The sequence below is a fragment of the Aquarana catesbeiana genome, linkage group LG06, assembly GCF_042186555.1.
Source record: "Aquarana catesbeiana isolate 2022-GZ linkage group LG06, ASM4218655v1, whole genome shotgun sequence".
In the NCBI taxonomy this organism is placed as follows: Eukaryota; Metazoa; Chordata; class Amphibia; order Anura; family Ranidae; genus Aquarana; species Aquarana catesbeiana.
The window spans coordinates 51,005,963-51,024,838 of NC_133329.1; positions in this window are offsets into that span (position 1 = coordinate 51,005,963).

Consider the following 18,876-nt stretch of genomic DNA (forward strand, 5'->3'; position numbering starts at 1 on the left):
CTAGAGTCAAACACTACTCTAATCTGACCTGGTTTCTTGGGGTGGTACACTCCAAATATAGGCAAATACCAGCACTCCTCGTTGTCTTTAAGGGCAGGAGCTAACTCTGCGTGATTATTCTCAAATATTTTTCCCATAAAGGTAAAGAAGTGATCTTTCATGTCTGGTTTTCTCTGGAAATTAAATTACGTTTAAGGGAGACAAAGCGTTTAAAGACCTGTTCCTTGTTGTTAGGTAGACGCTGTCTATGAGGTCTAAATGGGAGAGGTGCGACCCAATTGTTTGACTCTTCCTTGGATGTCTCCTTTTCCATTATTTGCAAGAAAAGTCTATCTTCAAAGGACATTGCTACCTGCTGGTCTTCCTTTGTTCTATGAAAGACTGTACACCCCAGGTGGTCTGGGTCACTGTCACAAGCGTGGTCATCTGTGTCTGGGTCTACAGAGGAACAAGGTATGTGAGTACTACCTGGAAGCTCTTTTGTAATGAAGCTGTTGTGACATGGTTGTAAGGAGGAAGGGCGTCCTTTGTCAAGTACGTTAGTGAACATGCTACTGACCGTGGTGGGTCTGTGCACAGTCTTTAGGCAGACGTCCCCTACAAAGACCCACCCCATGTCAAGTCTTTGGGCAAAGGGAGCATTGCGAGGACCATTAATCTGTTCTCTTACTTTATGAACCTGCAGAATGTCTCTTCCCAGGAGCAGCATCAACTGAGCCTGCTTGTCATATTCTGGTAGGAGATGGGCTATGCGTTTTAGATGAGGCTGGTGAATTGCTGTATCTGGTGTAGGGATTTCTGACCGGTTGTCTGGAATCTGGTTGCACTCAAGTATGGTGGGTAAAGGTAGGCGAGTCCGACCGTCTATGGACCGTCTATGGACTCCACACAAAAGGCAGTGGCTCTTCTTCCCGCCGTCTCAACAGTACCCGCACAAGTCTTTAGAGAGTAAGGGGAGCTTGGACCCCTAACACCGAAGGGGTCAAAGAATGTGGATTTAGCCATAAAGTGGTTGCTTTGGTCATCTAAGAGCGCATACATCGTGACAGCTTTGTTTCTGTGACCCATTGGATAAGCTCTAATAAGACAGATCTTTGAACAAGACCTACCGCCTGCAGGATCTTTGCTGTGAGGTAACCACTGAGATGTTTGAACCAGTGTTCTCTTGCTCCCCGCCATGCTCGTTGGTATCGCCAGTTCTCTGGGTGGTCCAAGGAGCAGGGCCTGGATGTAGTGCTGAGTTGTGGTCTGTGCATGATACACTAACCTTGCAGTCCTTGGCAAAGTGTGATGTGGATGAACAGCACCTGAAGCATATGCGGTTCTCTCTTAGGAAGGCTTTGCGAACTTCTAGAGACTTTTCCCTGAAGGTCCTGCATTTTGGTAGAGGGTGCGGCTTCCTGTGTAGAGGGCACTGCTTGCTAGGGTCTCCGACTTTGTCCTCTGGGTGAACACTGTTGGAAGACCTATAGGAAAAATCTGTAGGAGAAACATGAGACTTGTTCACTGTCACTGGCATCCTGTGCTGTTTGAAGCTAGGGGGCGTGGCTGATGGCAGTATAAAGTCAAAGCTGGGATCATTCAAGAACTTAGCTTGCTCTGAAACAAATCTATGAAAACGTTGAATGGTGGAAATGGTACCTGGAACCTTTTCTTATGTTTAGAACCATATGTGACCCATCTTTGTTGTAGGTCGTAAGGAAGCTTCAGAATTAAAGGTTTAATCCCTCTGGCCACATCCAGGGAGGCGAGACCTGACAGGTCTCCCTCCTCTTTAGCAAGAAGTAGTTCCTCTAGCAAGTCGGCTAATTCTCGTAGTTTGTGATAACCCTTGCTAGGTATTCTGGGAAAGTCCTCAATCCTTTTAAAAAGTGCATGTTCTATAGTCTCTGTCGAGCCATAGCACTCTTCTAATCTTCTCCAAATCTTTTTAAGACCAGTCTCTGGTTGTTTTATGTTAATGTTCCTGATTCTATTGGCATGTTCAGCAGAGTCTTTCCCAAGCCATTGGACTAGGAGGTCTATTTCGTTGGAGTGAGACAGGTCTAGACCTTCAAAAATTATATTTAGGTGCCAAAAAAGAAACAAAGGGAGAAGCTCCACTGGTGCAAATAACTTTTGGCTTGGTTTATTCAAGGTATTTGGCAAAATAGGATACAAAAACATAAAACTTGGTAAAAAAATAAAAAACTACACTACCGCCGTTTAAATTAAAAGCGCGCATGCGCTGTGCGTTCAATGTTGTGACCCGGGTAAATATCATTTTTGAGCTGGATCTGTGGGAGTCATCACGATTTGACCTATGAGAGGATATTCCGGGATAGGATCGTGGGAGGCATCCAGAGCTGCTGTCGGCTGGCTGCCCAGGAAGGAATCCGATGAATTGGCTCAGTGGTGTCCTTTGAAGTATCCCTGCGGTGGTCCACTTCCATCTACTAAGCTTGTTTAGACCCCCCTGAATAAGGGCGGTCACAGGCTTTTCGGTAAGCCTTCATTTTTTCTATCTGGTGGTGGGCAAACACTGAATGGTGGAGATTCATCCCTGAACCTGCATAGAACATTTATACAACAAACACTTTTTTTGGACTTTTATGATTTTATTCACTTCTTTATAGTTTTTGTGTTTATGTGTCTTTAAAGCCAATACGTTAGAGCACCTTATACATTGTTTAATCACGAATGATTGCGATTTTCTCACTGTGTTTTGTTATATTGATTAACAGAATTTATCACTATTTATTCATATTAGTTAGTCCAGCGCTGCACTTCTTAAAGTTGTATATGTTTTTTGTGCCCTTATATCGGGGTTATAGTGCATAGCAGCAGGACCATTTTTTACTCACACTTTTCACGCACTTAACGCAATTCTTTTCTTTTGTTTCTTTTGAGGAAATGTTACTTGCCTACATAGTACACAAAGGAAAACTTTGAAAGTAGAAAATACAGAACATATTTATGAGCAATTTATTCTTTCTTCTTCAAACAATAGTTTGATTGATTTGCCTTATGGCTCAGAAGTCAAAACAGATCAGCACACTTACTGTTAATGACAGTTCAATCAATATGACAAACAATGATGAAAATGAGAGGGATGGATTACTTCCATCACCATCAGGATTTAGGAAAAAAGGTTCTAAAATCTGTCCAACATTAAAATATGTGACTTCACTTTTAATAGATGAAGGTGGAAGGCCATGGGTACATGGTTAGAATACAAAATGGTTAATAGACTTAGGAGCTGAACTGTTAAACTAAACACAAATTACCTGTGAACATTGATTCTCCAAAATGTAATTTAATTGGTTTCAATGGAAAAGAAAATACAGTTGCAGCTAAAGTTTCTGATGTAAATTTTGAGATTCCAGGAATTTTGAAAACAAATATAGACATCTGGTGTTGACAAAATAGAGAGAATATTTTAGGCGTGGATGTGATTAGGAATGAGCCGAACACCCCACCAGAACATGCGAACAGGCAAAAAATTAGTTCGAACACGCAAACACCATTAAAGTCTATGGGACAAGAACATGAATAATCAAAAGTGCTAATTTTAAAGGCTTATATGCAAGTTATTGTCATAAAAAGTGTTTGGGGACCTGGGTCCTGCCCCAGGGGACATGGATCATGCAAAAAAAAGTTTTAAAAATGGCCGTTTTTTCGGGAGCAGTGATTTTAATAATGCTTAAAGTGAAACAATAAAAGTGTAATATTCATTTAAATTTCGTACCTGGGGGGTGTCTATAGTATGCCTGTAAAGGGGCGCATGTTTCCCGTGTTTAGAACAGTCTGACAGCAAAATGACATTTCAAAGGAAAAAAAGTCATTTAAACCTACTTGTGGCTATTCATGAATTGCCAGTCCGACAATACACATAAAAGTTCATTGATAAAAAACGGCATGGGAATTCCCCACAGGGGAACCCCAAACCAAAATTTAAAAAAAAAAATGACGTGGGGGGTCCCCCTAAATTCCATACCAGGCCCTTCAGGTATGGATATTAAGGGGAACCCCAGCCAAAATTAAAAAAAAATGACGTGGGGTCCCCCTCAAAATCTATACTAGACCCTTCTGGTCTGGTATGGATTTTAAGGGGAACCCCGCACCAAAATTTTTTCAAAAATGGCATGGGGTCCCCCAAAAATCGATACCAGACCTTTATCTGAGCATGCAACCTGGCAGGCCGCAGGAAAAGAGGGGGGACGAGAGAGCGCCCCTCCTGAACCGTACCAGGCCACATGCCCTCAACATTGGGAGGGTGCTTTGGGGTAGCCCCCCAAAACACCTTGTCCCCATGTTGGGGACAAGGGCCTCATCCCCACAACCCTTGCCCGGTGGTTGTGGGGGTCTGCGGGTGCGGGGCTTATTGGAATCTGGAAGCCCCCTTTAACAAGGGGACCCCCAGAACCCGGCCCTTCCTGTGAAATGATAAGGGGTACCTCTACCATTTCACAAAAAACTGTCAAAAATGTTAAAAATGACAAGAGACAGTTTTTGACAATTCCTTTATTTAAATGCTTCTTCTTTCTTCTATCTTCTATCTTCCCTCAGTTTCTTCCTCCAACTTCTTCTGGTTCTTCCTCTGGTGTTCTCGTCCGGCATCTTCCTCCGCGGTGTCTTCTTCCCTTCTCCTCGGGCCGCTCCGCATCCATGATGGCATGATGGGAGGCTCCCGCTGTGTGACGCTTCTCCTCTTCTGGCGGTTTTTAAATAACGGAGGGCAGGGCCACCCGTTATGTAATGGGTGACCCTGCCCCGCTCTGACATCACGGGGAATGCAACAGGGAAGTCCCCGTCAAGTCCCTGTGCATCAGAGGAGGGCAGGGTCACTGGGTGGCCCCGCCCTCCATTATTTAAGAACCGTCAGAAGAGAAGAAGCGTCACACAGCGGGAGCCTCCAATCATGCCATGATGGATGCGGAGCGGCCCGAGGAGAAGGGAAGAAGACACCGCGGAGGAAGATGCTGGATGAGAACACCGGAGGAAGAACCAGAAGAAGATGGAGGAAGAAACCAAAGGAAGATAGAAAACAGAAGAAAGAAGATAGAAGAAAGAAGCATTTAAATAAAGGAATTGTCAAAAACTGTCATTTTTAACATTTTTGACAGTTTTTTTGTGAAATGGTAGGGGTACTTTTGTACCCCCTTACCATTTCACACAGGGGGGAGGGCCAGGATCTGGGGGTCCCCTTGTTAAAGGGGGCTTCCAGATTCAGATAAACCCCCCCCGCCCGCAGACCCCCACAACCACCGGGCAAGGTTTGTGGGGATGAGGCCCTTGTCCCCATCAACATGGGGACAAGGTGTTTTGGGGGGCTACCCCAAAGCACCCTCCCAATGTTGAGGGCATGTGGCCTGGTACGGTTCAGGAGGGGGGGCACCCTCTCGTCCCCCCTATTTTCCTGGGGCCTGCCAGGTTGCGTGCTCGGATAAGGGTCTGGTATGGATTTTTGGGGGGACCCCACAACATTTTTTTTAAATTTTGCCGCGGGGTTCCTCTAAATTCCATACCAGACCTTAAGGGTCTGGTATAGATTTTGAGGGGGACCCCACGCCATTTTTTTTTTAAATTTTGGTTCGGGGTTCCCCTATAGGGAATTCCCATGCCGTTTTTATCAATGAACTTTTATGTGTATTGTCGGACCGGCAATTCATTAATAGTTTAATTAATTAATTCGTTTTAAATTTTTTAAACTTTTTTTCCTTTGAAATGTCATTTTGCTGTCAGACTGTTCTAAACATGGGAAACATGCGCCCCTTTACAGGCATACTATAGACATCCCCCAGGTACGACATTTAAAGGAATATTACACTTTTATTGTTTCACTTTAAGCATTATTAAAATCACTGCTCCCGAAAAACGTCCGTTTTTAAAACTTTTTTTTGCATTGATCTATGTCCCCTGGGGCAGGACCCAGGTCCCCAAACACTTTTTATGACAATACCATGCATATAAGCCTTTAAAATTAGCACTTTTGATTTCTCCCATAGACTTTTAAAGGGTGTTCCACGGCTTTTGAATTTGCCGCGAACACCCCAAATTGTTCGCTGTTCGGCGAACTGGCTAACAGCCGATGTTTGAGTCGAACATGAGTTCGACTCAAACTCGAAGCTCATCCCTAGATGTGATTAGTAAATTAGATTGGACTCATTGAAGTAATTCTACTATATGGAAGGATTCATCTAGGCCCAAATCTATGTTAATAGATTCCTCAATGTACAGTAATGTTGGAAGTATTTGTACAGCAGTCGCTGACATGTCTTCAGATTTTAATAGGCCACATACAGGAAACAATCTCGAATTGGAACAATCGTTTAGAGCACATAAAAGTCTTTGGAGTCAGACCAAAATGGATACAGGTTTGTTTAAAGATATTGAAATAGAAATTGAGGGAAGAGAGGAAATCCAGCCCCAAATTCAAAATAAGTTGCCACAAGAATCAATAGATCCAGTTTCTGACATTGTACAATCATTTTTACAACAAGGAATATTAAAGAATTTATATTAAATATTAAAGAAATTATTTACCATTATCAGTAAATAATTGTATTTGGCCTATCAAGAATGCTGATGATTCGTATTCTTTATCAGTTGATTTAAGATCACTGAATAAATGCATTACAAATAACAAACCTATTGTTCCTAATTTAAATTTAATGTCACACATGGATGCCAATGCCAAAGTATTTTCACTACTGGAAATCGCCAATAGTCATTTTTCAGTACCATTAATGTACAGCTGTCATTATAATCTTACCTTCAGTTTTAATAAAGAAACTTATGCATTCACGAGAATAATTCCAGGATTGGACATTAGTGACGGGATAGTGCATGAGTGCTTAGAGAAAGTTTTATCAAAACTTTCTAGACAAAATTTATTTTCCAGCAAGTGGACAAAATTTTGCTGTCTACACAAAATACAGTGGAACATGTCACTCTTTTGATGGAGTTATTTACTCTGTTACAAACAGCAGGGTTTAAAATGAACACAGAGGGGCTGATTTACGAACCATTTCTTGCGGTGCACGCCGATGCGCAAATTACATTTTCGTATTTACAAAGCATTTGCGCCGGTAAGACAGCGCGATCCCCCATTTACTATTCTCTTCCCGGCGCACAGGAAGAGGTGACCTGTGCGCCAGTATAGACCTGGTGCACGACATCTTTAACTTCAAATTTAAACAAGCTGGAAGTGCCAATAATATAGGGGTGATGTGGGGAAGTGTAGTACTAACTGTCCAAGTCACAAATATGGCCAAAATAGAATGGGAAAGTGACTATCTCTGAACAAGCCGGCAGCGCCGGCAAATACATTTAAACTGCGGGAGGTGAATCTATGCACTGCGCATGCTCAAACGGCATTTGCACTTGTTCAAGTACTTTGGTTCACTGCGCCGGCAAAATATTAGTAAATGTCAGGCAACGTAAATGCATTTGCATAGGTTGAACGGGCGCACCTCTAAACTTTTTTTTTTTTTAACACTGGTTCACTTCGTGCGGCTCTAATGAAATGTTGGTCCGGCAAAAAACATAAAAGTTAATTGATAAAATCAGCATTAACAAAAACAAACAAAATTAAAAAAAAAAAAAATGCGTGAGGTTCCCCCAAAATTCAATACCAGGCCCTTCAGGTCTGGTATGGATATTAAGGGGAACCCTATGCCAAAAATAAAAAAAAAATGGCGTGGGGTCCCCCTCAAAATCAATACCAGGCCCTTCAGGTCTGGTATGGATCTTAAGGGGAACCCCGCGCCAAAATTTAAAAAAAAATGGCGTGGGGTTCCCCTAAAAATCCATACCAGACCCTTATCCGAGCATGCAACCTGGCAGGCCGTAGGAAAAGAGGGGGGGACGAGAGAGCGCCCCCCCTCCTGAACCGTACCAGGCCACATGCCCTCAACATTGGGAGGGTGCTTTGGGGTCCCCCGCAAAGCACCTTGTCCCCATGTTGATGGGGACAAGGGCCTCATCACCACAACCCTTGCCTGGTGGTTGTGGGGGGCTTATTGGAATCTGGAAACCCACTTTAACAAGGGGACCCCCAGATCCCGGCCCTCCCTCCTATGTGAAATGGTAAGGGGGTACAAAAGTACCCCTACCATTTCACAAAAAAACTGTCAAAAATGTTAAAAATAACTATCTTCCTTTGGTATCCTCCATCTTCATCTTCTTCTTCTTCTGGTTCTTCTGGTTCTTCCTAGGGTGTTCTCGTTCAGCATCTTCCTCCGCGGTGTCTTCTTCCCTTCTTCTTCTCGGGCCACTCTTCATCCATGATGGCATGGTGGGAGGCTCCCGCTGTGTGACGCTTCTCCTCTTCTGAGGGTTCTTAAATAAGGGAGGGCAGGGCCACCCGGTGACCCCGCCCCCCTCTGACACACGGGGACTTCCCTGTCCGCCCCCTCTGATGTCACGGGGAAAGCTTCTATGACGTCCCTGTGCGTCAGAGGGGGGCGGGGTCACCAGTTAGCCCCGCCCTCAGTTATTTAAGAACCGTCAGAAGACGAGAAGCGTCACACAGCGGGAGCCTCCCACCATGCCATCATGGATGCGGAGCGGCCCGAGAAGAAGGGAAGAAGATGCCGCGGAGGAAGATGCCTGACGAGAACACCGGAGGAAGAACCAGGAAGAACCAGAAGAAGAAGAAGTTGAAGATGAAGGAAGAAACGAAGGAAGATAGAAGATGGAAAGAAGAAGCATTTAAATAAAGGAATTGTCAAAAACTGTCTCTTATCATTTTTAACATTTTTGACAGTTTTTTTGTGAAATGGTAGGGGTACTTTTGTACCCCCTTACCATTTCACACAGGGGGGAGGGCCGGGATCTGGCGGTCCCTTTGTTAAAGGGGGCTTCCAGATTCCGATAAGCCCCCCACTCGCAGACCCCCACAACCACCGGCCAAGGGTTGTGGGGATGAGGCCCTTGTCCTCATCAACATGGGGACAAGGTGTTTTGGGGGTCCCCCCCAAAGCACCCTCCCAATGTTGAGGGCATGTGGCCTGGTACGGTTCAGGAGGGGGGGCGCTCTCTTGTCCCCCCTCTTTCCCTGCGGCCTGCCAGGTTGCGTGCTCGGATAAGAGTCTGGTATGGATTTTTAGGGGGACCCCACGCCATTTTTTTTATTTTGGCGCGGGGTTCCCCTTAAAATCCATGCCAGACCTGAAGGGCCTGGTATGGATTTTGAGGGGGACCCCAGGCCATTTTTTTTATTTTGGCGCAGGGTTCCCCTTAAAATCCATACAAGTCCTGAAGAGCCTGGTATTGATTTTGAGGGGGACCCCCACGCCATTTTTTTTATTTTGGCGCAGGGTTCCTCTTAATATCCATACCAGACCTAAAGGGCCTGGTATGGAATTTCGGGGGAACCCCACACATTTTTTTTTCTTAATTTTGTTTTTTTTCTTAATGCTGTTTTTATCAATGAACTTTTGTGTGTATTGCCGGACCGACATTTCATTATAGCCGCGAGTAGTTTTAAACAACTTTTATTCCTTAAGGGCCAGTTCACACCACATGCAGTCCAGTGCATTTTTTTCTGCATCAAAAACGCATGGAAATTCGGTTACATGGTTTTCAATGGCATAGTATACACCAGTGCTTGCAGTTCCAGTGCGTTTCCAGTTCCCAAAAAAAAGTAGAACATGCTGCATTTTTCTATGCACTGGATTGTACTGGAACGCTGTAAAATGCATCAAAAACGCACTGGAAAACACTTAAATGCACCAAAAACACACTGCAACACACTTATCCTTATTTAATTTGATGCAGTCCAGTGCTCCCCCCCCTCTTTTTTCTTAACCTTAAATAAGGACATGTGCGTTCCAGTGCGTTTTTGATGTGTTTTACAGCTTTCCAGTACAGTCCAGTGCAGAAAAAATGCAGCATGTTCTACATTTTTTCTGGAACAGGAAAGCACTGGAACGGCAAGCACTGGTGTGAACTATGCCATTGCAAACCATATAACCGAATTTCCATGCATTTTTGATGCATAAAATATGCACTGGACTGTATTGGTGTGAACTGGCCCTTAAGCAATTTGGCATATTTAAAGGCATTTCTCCTTGTTTCGTTTTTGGGGTTGTCCAATTGGTGACATTGATATATGTCCCTTAGGGCGGGACCTGGGCCCCATGCTAATTTTAAGGCCATAACTTTGTATAAATTGTATAACTTTTTCACATGTTAGGCTCTTTAGTTGCCCCCCTGGACTGGGGGGTGTTTTGTCCTATCTGTAATTTTAGTGCATGCTGGATGATGTGCTTAATTTTGGACAGTGGGGTGGCTTATTTTGTGCTAGCTGCATTTGGGTTGTTCTGAGCATGCTGTTTTTTTTTTGGTAGTGCTTTTTGTGTGTGAACAGCACTTGGATGTTTCTGGGCATGCTCAGAGTGTGTTTTTTGGGTTAGTAATTTAAGGACAACCTTAACAGGTGTACCCACTTTGAAGTTCAGTCTCTACATTGGGTGAACTTGCATTTTGTGTGTTTCATGGACTGTCCATGTGTTTGCAATTGCCTCATTAGCACACAAACCTATGTTATATAAAGCTGGGGGGGGGCTCGGCGGCAAGAGAGTACATTTGGGTGTCCTTATCAAGTTTCTAACACATGTATTTTCGATTTGTATTTTGTTTGTTAAGTTGTTGCAAAACAGATGTGTTTTTATGCAATTTATGTGTTACTTTGGATTGTTGTTTTTTTTTTTGGGTGGTGGTTATTTTACCATGAAATCTTTTTTTATGTTGGCAATTTTTGTTGTTTTTACCTTGTTCACTTTGATTTAACTGTCTGGGCTGCATTATTTTTAAAATTCTTTCTCAAGATGTTGTGCTTAATGTTGTCTTAATCCTTAATAGATGTCTATTTGTGGGTGCACTCCTTTTAACTCCTGTTAATTTACACAGCAAAAGGGTCAAACCTCAAACCTATTCTGTTAGTGTCTCAAATTAACATACATGTGTGTATTTTGCTTTCCTTGCTTCTTTTCCAAGTCCTGTTTTTTTTTTTTTTTTTTGGACCAATAAAATTGTTTCAAATTTTTTATGTTTTATGTGTGTTCTTTTCATGCAACAGATTTCCAAGCTGCAGCTTAACTAGGCTGATTGGCATGTCGACAAATCCCTTTTTTATTTTTTTTTAGTTTTAAGTTACTTTCCTGGTGCCTTCATGGTAGCACATGCATGCATTGTGCGTATGCTGCCATGGATAGTGACCAGGAAAGTAACATTTCAGAGTGGTAAGATATAATTTTCTTTTTTGAGCAGTGGTTTTCAGCCTCAGTCCTCAAGTACCCCCCCGCCCAGCATGTTTAGGAAATTTCATCTTATCTCAAACAGCTGTCCAAAATACAAAGCCACTGACTTTGATTTAAAGCACCTGTGCAAGATGAAGGAAAACCTGCAAACATGGCCTGTTGGGGGGGGGGGGGGGGGTACTTGAGGACAGGGTTGAGAAGCACTGATTTAGAGCACTGAACTAAAATCAAGCTGAAGACAATCCTATTCTAATTGTGGACATTTGAGGGAAATCAAGTTTTTTGGGGTTTGAGCTTTGTGTCCCTTTTTTCTTAAAATTGGCTTCACTTCCTGTCACATGGCCAAACAGGAAGTGAGAGTAAAACCCTAATATTTTTCCTTGGGGACACACAGGTCAATCTAACTAGTGCCCCCATTATGCAAATTGCACTCTAGCACTTTGTTGTGTACACCCCAAATTATTAGGTATTTTGGGGTTTATTAAAGGCAAATTCTTTCTGCAATACAAGTGTAGTTGATGAAAATCAGAGGGGTAGCATTGGTGATTTTATCATCCAATCATGTAGAGGCAAAGATGCTGTTTTTTTCTTTTCCTTGCTTGTCCCCCTCAGATATCCAGCAACTGCACTTGTAGTGCAAAGTGGATTTACCTTTTAGCAAATAAACCCCAAGATACATAATAATTTGGGATGTACATGGCAAAACGCTAGAGTGCAATTTCCCGAATAGGGAAACTATTTAGATTGACCTGTGTGTCCCCAAGGACATACATTGGTAGTGTTTTACCCTCACTTCCTGTTTGGCTATGTGACAGGAAGTGAATAATTTTGAATGAGAAATTGGCAAAATTTGGGAGGTGTCTTCACCCTATCAGGGGTGTAGACATCCCTCTGCAGTCTATCCCCAAGCAAAAATAAGAAAGGATTTTAATGAGTAACTTTGCAAAGACACATTCCTAAGTTCAATTGTGAGGCATGTTAATGGCCCATTTAGACCTTTAATAGAAAGTCATCAGTTGCCTTTGACTCTAAACATTATTTTTGGCCAGTCCTAGAAATCTGCATCTGTTTTTCTATTAACCACTTGATGTCTGTGCTATAGCCAAACGACGGCCACAGCGTGGACCTGAATTTCTGGGAGGCTGTCATAGGACGGGCTCCCCGTGTGTTTCCTGCAGGGCGCACTGAGTCACTGAGACTCGGGTGATCACAGATCCGAGTAAGGGGCCGATCCCGGCCCCTTACCACGCGATTAGCTGTCAGCCAATGACGGCTGATCACATGATGTAAACAAAAGCTCGGTAATTGTTTGTTTATTTTTTCTCCTCATGCTGAAAGCATGAGGATAAAAATAAAAGCTGATCACCGGCTTAGGTGCAAGGGACATTGGTCCCGAAGAGGCAATTCTGCCTCATCTGTTCCCACCAGTACCACCTGCCAGTGCCACCTATCAATGCCCACCAGTGGTCCCAAGCAGTGCTGCCTATCAGTGTAACCAATCAGTGCCGCCTCATCAGCGTACATCAATGAAGGAGACAAATTACCTGTTTGCAAAATTTAATATGAAAATATATAAAATTATTTTAAAAAATCTGTCTTTTCTTTTTTTTTGTACAAAAGAAAAAAAAACACAGAGGTGATCAAATACCACCAAAAGAATGCTCTATTTGTGGGAACTTTAAAAAAAAAAACATTTGGCTAAGTATGACCACGCAATTGTCACTCAAAGTGCATCAGCGCTGAAAATTGGTCTGCACAGCAGGGGGGTTTAAGTGCCCAGTAAGCAAGTGGTTAATTTCCATGCCAAATATGGATTTCTGTATCAAAGATGTGTGCCCGCTGTGTATACGGCATGGGCGTAAGCAAGTCGCACACATATGAACAGTACCCATTGTAAATCATGGGGTAGAACTTGTGATGCAACTTTTCAGTCCCAAATGTCCTTAGGCTCTCTTTCCACTACTGTGAGTTGTTGTGCGACTTGACACATGTGAAGTCGCAGGACAAGTCAAAACACATGTATTTCAATGTTCCCCTGTTCTAATTGGTGCAACTCCCAAAAAAGTTCTTGCACTACTTTGTTCCAACTTCAGTGCGACTTTTTCTCAGATGTTTTGAATTTGTCGCATGACATGGCATTAAGGCTCGGTTTCCACTATTGCAAGCCCAAATGATTTCACCTGCCTCCCAGGTACCAGCACTCCTCTATAGCTCCTCCCACCATGTGTGTACACCACTCAGGGGCTGCCTGCACACTCACCAGGCTTTGTGTGGAAGCCCATAGAGAGCCAGCCAGGAACACAGTGCTGGCAGAGAAGACATTGCAGTGTATAACAGTAATGAATGCCGTCCTCACACTCACCAGATCTCTCTCTCACTCCTGGACTCACTCCTCCCTCTGTTGTAACCAGACACAAGCTCCCTCCACACAGCTGCTGCTCACCTCCCATTGGCTGTCCCGGCTTCTAACTCTCTGAGCAGGACTGGCAGAGGGCGGGGTGCTCAGTGATTGGGGGAGCTGGAGGGTTACGAGAGGAGGGCAGAGCATAGGTGTGCGCAGCCTCTTGCATTAGGGTGTGCACCCCAAAGCTCAAACACATGTATGTAGGTACTGTATATGTATATTTTACATACACACACTTATAAATGAATGGACTGCACCACATTAGTCTGAAAGCACGCTTATATCTATATATTCACTCTTCACTTTGCCTGTTAGACGGTCATAATGTTATGGCTGCTTGGTGTACAGTGCAAACACTGTGTGCAGCCATATCATCTGTGATTCACATAGAGAGGAAGGGAATGGAGGCGAGTGGAAGGGAAAAAGAAGGGAGAGGGGGAGCTGTAAACCCTAACTAAATTACATTTTGCTTGCTAAAGTCCCGAGTCCTGTGTATCAAACAATTGTGTAATATAGTTCAGCGCCGAAAGATGTGGTAAACCTATAAAAATATAGGTGTTGTTGCAACCCTGTGCTATCATGATGCACTTTACAGCATGACTAACAATAGGTGTACAATGTGCATAAAATAACAACCATTTTCATGTATTATCAAAAAAAAATATTACTCCACCCAAAACCAACATTCTGTATATGTCTGATATCGGTATCCACATGCGACTCATATGTGAACCGAGCCTTATGCCGTGTACACACGAGCGGACTTTACGGCAGACTTTGTCCTACAGACTTTCCGAATGAACGGACTTGCCTAAACACAATCCACCAAAGTCCGAAGGATTCGTACGTGATGACGTACGACCGGACTAAAACAAGGAAGTTGTTTAATTTCTAGGTCAAACTTTTGAGAAAAAAAAAGTCCACTGGAGCCCACACACGATCGCATTGTCCGACGAACTCAGGTTCCCTGGACCAAGTATGACATAAAGTCCGCTCGTGTGTACACGGCATTAGTGTAGAAATTCACTTCAAACTCCACCTTATTTCAGTTGCTTTCTATAGGTATCGGATGTGCAGAAATTAAGGCGAGATCTGTTATATTCTTAATATCTAAATTTTAATTGGCTTTATTAAAAAGAATAAGCATTCCATATTTGTGTGAATGATAGGACTTTGAGCTAGTGATATCCAGATGGCCATTCATTGACTGAAAATGCAGGTCAAGACCCTGTCAGAATTTGATGGATTTTGTAAATAATATATGTATGGGTTGAAAATCTTCCTATGTAACCGATACTCTGTTTGATTTATGTGTTTATGTTTTAAGAGGTCTGATGTTTAGTCTTATAGTCTCTCTCACATATATCCTGTTTCATGTTTAGAGGGTTGGTTAAAGTGAAACAGATGTTAAAGAGGCTTGTATATCTACTCTAGCCCCCACTCTTAGGAAGGAGGAGAAAGGGGAGTGTATGGGAGGGATTTGTGTTTGGGCACGAATTTGAAAGACTGAGTTCATATAGACACAAGGGATCCAGTCTTCTGCCTCTTTACACACATCTACTGCTTCCAAGACACATCTCCCTCTCCAAGACACACAGCTTTCCTATGCACACAGAATTCCTTCCAGGACACAAGAAGTTAATCGTCCATCTTGAAGAGCTGTTTCAAAGGGAAGCACATGGTCTAATGACTTTAAGAACTCTTTTCAGATCTTTAAAACAAATGAACTATATTTGAACATTTTTTGCATATATGAAACAACACTAATTCTGAATATGAATGTACTATTTTTGTAAGTATTTTCCAAGTTTATGTGTGTACAATAAAACACACAGTTTGATTTAAGCTGACTCAAGCAGAAATAATTCCAAAATTCGTCTCACGAGAAAACATCATTATTGAAGGCTTTTTATACAATATTAAGCCATTTATTTCATTGGCGGACTCCAGCCAGTTTCAATCGTCAGAAGTTTTTGTGCCACGTTCTTCTTCCGTTGTTCAGAGGGGAAATGTGATGAACAGGAAAACTTTGCAATTATTGAAAGAACCTAGAATCGCATGTTTTTGATGTTTGATTGCGTGAAGACCAGAGTATTTTGGATCAGAAGTCTTGACAGACGGTTTAATTAGAGTCCAGCGGAAAACGGAAAAGTTTTATATTCGGTGAGTACCAAAATATGGAATTTATAAATGTTATAGCTGATGAAAGTAAGTTAGAATTTGAAGGTTTAGCCAGTTATATTTCAGACACTAAGTTATGGCAATCAATGTATAATCAATGCCTACAGGCAAATAAAGAAATTGAGAAGAATAGATTTTCATTAGCTAAATCTAAGAAAAAATTAAGCAATGTGATGAAATTAATTGCAGTCTTCAATGCAATGGTTTTTGATATGCCAGGAAAACAAAGGTGTAACAGAAATTGCACAAACACAGGAGAATTTACATATTGAACAATTAATGATTGAAAAAGATGCATTAGAACATAAAATGAATGCATTATTGGAATCGTTTAAAGAAAAAGAAAGCTGTATTGCTTTTTTAACTCAGAAAGAAATTGAACAAGAGAATGTTATAAGTTTGCCTAAAACGCAATTATTGGAAGCTCAGTCTTCTGCACATGCTCAGTGTTTAGCTTATGAACACGTGACAAAGTCAGAGGCGAGGGTTAATGATGCTGATTCTGGATTTGACTCAGTGGGGTCATTTGAGGAGGTTAATGTTTCCTCAGACAATGAAAGCGTGAAGTCTGTTGATTTGAATAATAGTAATATTCAACAGAAATTTAAATTTTCATCGCCATATACTCAAAGAAAGGTATATGCAAAAAAAACAACTCTTAAATGTTTAGTTTGCAAAAGAGCGGGTCACATAGTTAGGTTTTGCGTGATGGCTAATAATAACGATATACAAAAGAGGTTGTATCATCCGAAAACGATGCCAAGGCGTTATGAAGTGTATTCTGTGCGATGGTGTAGTAATTTGAGGTATAGAGGCCATAATAATCAAACGAATTTCCCTTTTAAGACCCAAATGCAAAGATTGCAAACTGCAAATAGTCCACTAAGACAGGAAAGGTATCACTATGTATCATATAACACAATGTGAAAAACAATGTTAGCAGTCCTTAAATGAACTGCATGGATGGTAAGGATTTTCTGGTTATTGATTCTTTGCTATGGATAATAAGGTTATGATTTGAGGTTCAGAGATTTGGTTTTTATTTGATATATTTTTAGAATTCAAGGATAATCCTTTGAATTATTAATTATTTATTAATTTTTCCCAGTTATGATTATTATGATTTTAATTTTTTATTTTTTGTTCAGATGGAACATTGAGAGGTTTAGTTCACCTGATAAGGGGGTAATTAACAGCTTTGTACTCAATTAGCAAAGGATGCAGATTTGTCTGGAGAATTAGTGATTTTAACCTGAATATGGTCAAAATTATGTTGTGGAAAAAACAAATATAAGATTTTCCTTCGTTTTCAGAGGTTTAAAAGGTGATAAATCAATCTTTTCTTCCTCATCGGTTGATATAAGATCTAAATTTTGGTTAATGATAACTGGATCTAATATCATGACTTAGATGGATTTTCTATATTTTAACGTACCACAACACCTACAGGTGGAATTCACTAAATTTAACTATGACAGTTTATATCACTTTGGTAAGCAAAAATTGCTTGAAATTCTTAAAGAGAAATTCTATTGGGACAAATGGAAGAGACAGTAGACAGAGTAATTAAATCTTGTCTAATCTGTGTACAAAGATATTTTAATTATTGACAGGATATGGATTAATCATGTTTTTCTAGTTTGGGGTATACTAGCAAATCTCAGTAGGGGCAGAGGTTTCCATTTTATAGGTAAAATCATGCAGGTAATGTGTAAAATCTTGGGAATAGGACAGAGATTTCATGTATCATATCATTCACAGTTTGCAGGTACAGTTTTTTCAGTTACAGAGTATTCTTCATTTGATTTAATGACAGGAAGAATTATTTTGTCACTTGTGTTTCACAATGAACGTTTGGTTGGCAGTAGACAGCAAGGATTGTTAGTGTCCCTCTGAAGTGTATTATACTGCAATGCTTGGGATTTGAGAAGGGATATTAGGATGTTATTTAAAGGTATTGAATGTCATTCAGAAAAAGATATTTCTTTTTGGTATTTTGTTCTCCTTTTGCATAACAGTGTTTTGGTTATAGATGATACAGGACAATTTGAACAGAATGGTGTTACATGCAGTTACTTGTATGAAAAATGGTCCTTCCACACATTTTTAAGTTTGAGTTAAAAGATCATAATTTCTTTACTTTACAATATTCCTTGTTTAGGAGATTATTAAAAGACAATTTGTATATATACTGATATGTAGTATTTGTTTTAGAAGTTTAAAAAAACTTGTATTGTATAAGTTAAATGGTTACTCACATAGCCCCAACCTTAGGAATTTGAGAGTGTAGTGACACCATCCTTTTTAAAAAGGGGGGGGACTACTCATTGAGAGTCTGCATCTGTGGGACTACAAGACAAAAAAGAACCTTTCTGAATAAGAAAGGAGGGGGTTTGTTTTTTTAGGAGTAGAATGCCTGTAACAGAGTTTTTTGGCAGACATGCACTTCAGCAGATGTTGCAACAGACATTCACTCCAGTATACACAAGACATATACACAGTATGAGAATTGCTGTTATATCCACACACACATATCTGATTCTTGTAACATTTTGTTATTTTATTATTAAAACCAAAATTATCTTTTATTCAAGATAAACGGTTTATCAAGATTGATGATTAAGAACGGAAAGATTTATTTTAATCAAAAATTAGATGATGTTAGCACAAGTTTATACAGAAAGAAATATGGTGATTAAAGAGTTGCCATGTGTAAGGTCACACCCAGAGATGGTGAGATACAAGTCACAGGCAGAATTAAAGGTTCAGGAGAAGTGGACCATGGCAAAGTAATTGGGAAGGTCCATTTGACATCTTGGATGTTCAAGGGACAATGGTACTAATTCAAGGATTTCTCAATTTAGTGAAAAAGCATGTATAAATAAAAATGTGGGTATAACAAATGTAATATTCTAAGATAAATGATGCTGCTTTTATTTTTCCTAGGAATGAATTATATTTCACTAACCTGGAGGAATCATGGATTCCAAAAAAGAAGAAAGATGACAGTTCAACAAAAGAAAGTGTTAAAGAGAGAAGATTTAT